Consider the following 5974-nt stretch of genomic DNA (forward strand, 5'->3'; position numbering starts at 1 on the left):
GCAGCCGGGAGCGAAAGCGCGAGCTCGCTTGCAGCCAGTCGGCCTGGGCGGCGAGTGGCGCTGTTTCCCAGCCGCGCAGCTGGAATTTAAAGAGACAGACGCGTCGCGGGGTCTGGGCCCTTGCCTGGGAGGGGAGTCGCGGGACGCCCACTGTCTCCGCCGGAGCGGAATGGACCGAACGCGCCCTGCGAGAAAAGTTTCCTGCGGGAGACCACGGAAGGAGCGCAAGTGGACCAGCCTCAGCCTCGTCTCCAGAGTGCCGAACACACGCTGCTGCACGGAGAGAGTATGAGGGATTTTTTTTTTCCCTCCCTTGGAGACTAAAAGGGAAATGATTTGTATGCTCAACAAGTCATTCACCTATTTTCAGCCGCTCTGGTTTCCGTCCTTGTGCACCGACTTTTTTCATTGAAAGCACATAGGCAAATGGGGGGTTCACTTTTCGTTTTATATCAGACTCTAAGCAGAGATGCGTGGGTTTGTGGAGAAGGTGGCGGCGGAAAGATATAGCTGTCAAATATCTTGGAAAAAAATTTTTTTTTCCTTCTTCCTCTCTCAGCCAACGAAACATCTCCTTTTCTTTTCCCTCCCAGCCCTGGAGAACAGGCTTGAAGGTACATTCCACCCGCAAAGCCAGCATCATCCAAAGGCTCACCTTTCCCCAGGAACCTTTCCTTGCAGCAAGGAACATGGGTGGGCTTCTGTTTTGAAAATAAGCAAGACTTAGCAGAAGGAATCTAGTCTGGCCCATTTCTTATCCCTAGCTGAAAGCCAAGCTTTCAGTGAGTAGTTCTTGCACTGTTATCAATAAGACTCCAATCTTATTCCAACAAGCAACCCAAACAGAATGTGTTGAATAATTTATGTGATTTAATGCCGCCACATATTTGTTCCTAGAACCAGAGATTTTGCTATCCAATGAGTTTATTTGGCCATACTAACCATTACCTTTCACTATTTTATACATTACACAGTCTCTTTGCAGTACCAGTTTAACCCAGATATTCCCCCTATAGGCGAGGCAGTACAGGAGGCTCTTCTGGACTTGGCTATCAACCAAACTGACTCCTTAGAAGTGCTTCTGGGGAAAGGTATTAGATGCTCCTGGGTAGAGAGTGATGGTACTCCACTGTGTTGACAAAAGGTGTTTTAACAAGGAGAGAATATCAGGATGCACATATTATCCCTCTTAAACTATAGATTTTGTGAGCCCTGGCACACAGTAATGAAGCTATGTTTCACTCTAACATCTTGGGTTTCTTTCCTGCGTCTCCTTGTCCACTTTCCTCCTGTACTCACACCTCCTCCATGTAGTCTTCACATTCCTCTTCTACCTTGCTTCCAGAGTAAGACTTTGAAGCAAATACATACTACTAGCTAAATAAAAAATCTTTTCCCATAGCTCCCCATGTCCTTTAAGAAAATGGCCATGTTTCTTGTTGTGGCATATAACAATGTTTTAACAGAACAGCGTAATAACATCATTTAAGCAAAAAACAGTACAATAACAAAACACGGGAGAATAGGTAATTTATAAAGAAATGTAGCTCTCATAGTTTCAGAGTCTAGGAGGTCCCAGATCAAGGTGCCAGCAGGTCTGGCTTCTGGTAAGGGCCTGTCTCTGGATCTAAGATGATATTTTGAAAGTTATGACTTCACACTGGCAAGAGAGTGGATGCTGGGGGAAGCCTCTTTTATAAGGGGCTTACTCCAGTTCATAAGGAAAGAACCCTCATAACCTAATCGTCTCCTAAGGGCCCCACCTGTTAATAGTATTGCCTTGAAGATTGTTTCAACATGAATTGTAGAGGGACGCCAATATTCAAAGCACAGAAAATAGTGTTTCTCAAACTTTAGCATGCATCACAAACATCTGCAGGACTTGTTTAAACAAAGATGTGTAGGCTTCATGCCCAACCTTTATCATTCAGTGGATCTAGAGTAGCACATAATAATTTGTAGTTCTAGCAAGATCCCAGGTGATACTCATGCTGCTGGTAGGAGAACCACACTTCGAAAAACATGGGCATAGATGTTCTGAGATCTGCCTACTCTTCCTGCTTCATCCTTCACACCTGTCCAGCAGTTCCCAGGCAGGTCAAACTTACTAACCTGTGCTGTGCTTTTTTCATATAGCATATGCTTCCCCGTTCTTTCACTTGTTCTGTTCTCTGCCAGCAATTCTCCCTACTTCCAACTCTTCCCCATGATCCCACCACTATTAGCTAAGTCTTACCCAATGCCAAAGACATAACTTCCTTCTAAATACTCCCAAATCTCATAGCAAGTTGAGAAGCCATTCTCTGTGCTGCCTGTGTACCAATTTTTCACTTTTCATACTTTTGGTAAAATAATTGCATGTTTATTTGTCTCACTAGACTTTGTATACTAGGGGCAGAGATAGAAGCTTTTTTATCTTTGTATCCCCACACATATATCACATTGGCTTAGACCTTGTAGCAGTGCAATAAAAGTTGAAATGGGTAGGAAAGAGGAAAGGGAGGAAAGAGATGATGTTTTGTCTCCTTTGTTGATGATCAAAGACAAATTTTGTAATATTAGAAAGGACAGAAGGGGAAGAATAATTCTGATCTCCTTGTATGTAGCAGGTACTGGGCTAAATGCTTGCAAATTACCTCATATATTCCTCCTTGCAAGATAAAGTTTAAAATAAAGGAAAATTCCAAGGCCTGGAATAATTAAGCAGCTTTCTCAGTGTCATATGGATGTAGATTGTTGTAGAGTTAAGGGGGTACAATTAGCACCACAAAGGATGTCTTCCACAGGTGTAAAGACCTTTAATGTGAATCCTGTTAGTATTCACAAGTGTTTTGGTACTTTGATAAATATCATTTGAACTCCACTACCACTATCTGCCTCAGCCTAGGTTAGGGCCTCTGAAGCTTAGCTGATGCTTCCCTGACTCAACAGCCTCCTGATGTGCAGTCAGGCTACCATTTTTTAGGAGCTCCTCGGGCTCCTGAATGTCACTTCTGAGGAGTCTCGCTCTACCTGTGTACCAGATCCTTGATATTGTGTAAATTTGTAACCAACCAAACCAGACAGGTAAACATCTTCTCTCATGATGGGGTCAGTGTTCTTTGCATGTCTACATTTCCACTATGCTATATTTTACTATACCAGAGATTACCTTTAACTGAGAAGAAAATGGGCAAGTAAATTCAATGTATGATAAATGAAATTATTTTTCCCCCTTTGGGTATTTATCTAAACAAACAGCACACACATGGTAAACAAACGTGAGTCTGCTTCAAAGTAGATGAATTTTATGGCAATTTAGGATGAAGTTTTAATTCGAAATTTAGATGATTTACTATAAATATACCAACTCATAGCTTTGGAAATTCATTCAATATAATTTTGGAAACTGTATAATGACCATAGAATAAATCAGTATAGGAATTTTATTTTCCTTCAATGTTATATCCTTTGTACAAGATTACAATGAAAAGTCTCTCAGCTGCAAGGTGTATCTAAGGAAGTGGTTCTTAACTTTGGCTGCACATCAGAATCAGTTGTGTGGGAGGCTCTCAAAAAGTCTCAATACCCAGGTGGACCCTCAAACTAGTTGTCTCAGAACTTCTAGGATATAAATCTAGGCATCAAGATTTTGAAGCTTGCTAAGTGATTCTAGTGGAAAACCAAGCTTGAGGACCACTCTTTTGAGATGATTTTCAGTGTAATTCACAGCTGGGTGCTCAATAGAATAACCTGGGAAATTTTAAAGGCTCTCATGCATACACCCACCTACATAGATTCTGATATATTTGGTCTGGGGTCGTACCCAGTCCTCTGTATATTTAAAATCAGCCCCAAGGTCAAGCCAAGGTTGAAAATCACTGTATCAGACCAATGCTTCTCAATATGGAGTCCTCAGCAACATAAGCATCACCTGGGGACTTGTTGGAGATGCATGGTCTCAGTTCCACTTCAGATCTACTGAATGAGAGACACTGGGAATGGGGTTCAGCAATCTATGTTTCAACAAATCCTCCTGATGATTCTTAGGCAGAGTAAAGTTTGGGAACCACAGCCTTAAAATGTAGTATTAGTGACATTATTCTCCTTCAGAATTGAAAAACAAGCATTATCTTCAGCAAACATCTGTGAAGCCCATATTGAGCTTCTAAAGATCTTTTCTAATATGTTTTTAGATGCTGATGGTGCTACAGGTCCAAGGACCACAGTTTGAGAAACACTGTCCCATTATGTACCAGGCCCTTCAATTAAACACTGAGAATCTTGAGAACTGTTTTGTTTTCAAAAGGAACCTATCCCAACAGAAAACCAAATGTTGTAATTCTATCAATAAAACAACTTAAAAGAAGAAAATCTTGTACTTGATTCCTGAAAGTAGAAAGTATGGACAGTCAAAGCCAGCCTCAGCAAAAGCAAGGCACTAAGCAACTCAGTGAGACCCTGTCTCTAAATAAAATACAAAATAGGGCTGGGGATGTGGATCAGTGGCTGAGTGCCCCTGAGTTCAATCCCCAATACCAAAAAAAAAAGTTATGGATGGATTCTGGGTCTGTTCCATATATCTGATGGCCAGTGGCTTACTCCATTGCTGAAAAAATTGGTATTCAGAACAAAAAGCTCAGGTTACTTTAGTTATGGATATGGCTGAGAAGAGCTCCTTAGCTGTGGTAGATTGCAAGAAAACTTCAGGAAAACGATGATCCCTCCATCCTCACATCAAACCAAGGCATAAGGAAAAGATCCAAGGCATAAGGAAAGAGCTAATCAAATTTGCCTTTCTGGCTATACAAGAGCCCAATCTGCCCTCCAGAAAGGTTGATCTGCTTCCTGTAGTCACTTTAAGAAAAACCTGGGTATTCTCAAAATACCAATGCAATTCTTCTTGATGACTTGGTGTGAATGTAGCTATATAAACCCTGTACATCCTAACCTACAAATATTAAAAGGACCTCTGGTTCCCACAGCCTGGGCTTCATTCCAGGGGAACAAGCACAGAAGCCCAGATCACTGAAAGCAAGCACTGTGTCACTAATCTTTGCCTCTAGTCAGGCAGCCAAAGAAAACCCCTAACCAGAACACTGAAAAGAAGATACCCCAGACCATGAAATCTCCTTTCATCCTTTTAGCTGCTTGAATGGATTTCCGGCTACTAACCTGGATCCTTGAAGGAGGATCTTTCAGGGATAAACTCTTTTTTTTTAAACAGAGACCCTGCCTCTCTACTTGGCAATTGCTTTTGAAAAGTTCTGAAACAGACTACTAAACTACATTTTCTTCCTGAGACTTCTTTGGGATCAATGGAATTTCTCTGCTTTAATAGATGAGAGCTTCTGGGAGAAAAGTCCTAAAAGAGCTCTTAGTTGCCAGACAAAACATCAGGTGCTAAGTTGCTGACAAGAAAAAAGGCTTCCAAGGGTGATCTACCTGCAAGTTTGCCTCTGCTTCTTCAAATACCCATGATCTTAATTACTGCCCCAGCTACTGAACTACTTACTCTAGAATGTCTTACAGTTTGAATGAAGTCTCCTTCTAACAGGCTGCAGGAAATAACAGTCATCAAGCTGCAAAATATCACCTAGATTTCTTTTTTTAGGCAGATACATTTAGATAAGCAATGCAGCTCCCAGAAATGTAATTAAGTTACTTAGGTGAACAGAGAGCAGTAGAAGGAGGCCTTTAAAAATATCAATTGCAAAGGGAAAATGAAAAGGGAACAAAAAAGTAGATAAAAATGATGAAAAGAAAGGGCATGTAAGAATAATTGGGAAGGAGGTTGCTGAAAGTGGCCAGGGGCCTTCATTTGGAGGATACCAGTTATAGACAGGCATCTGGGACTGTATCATTATAGACTTGTTCTCCTTGGGGAAAATAATGGAAAGTTAAATGTTCCAATCAGAGAACACTTAAGAAGAGATAACCACCTGAATTTGAAAGTAGCAGTGAGGTTACAAAAGAAAATATCCACAATTCTTAG

Source organism: Marmota marmota, unplaced genomic scaffold (genome assembly GCF_001458135.2).
Source record: "Marmota marmota marmota unplaced genomic scaffold, marMar, whole genome shotgun sequence".
Classification (NCBI taxonomy): Eukaryota; Metazoa; Chordata; class Mammalia; order Rodentia; family Sciuridae; genus Marmota; species Marmota marmota.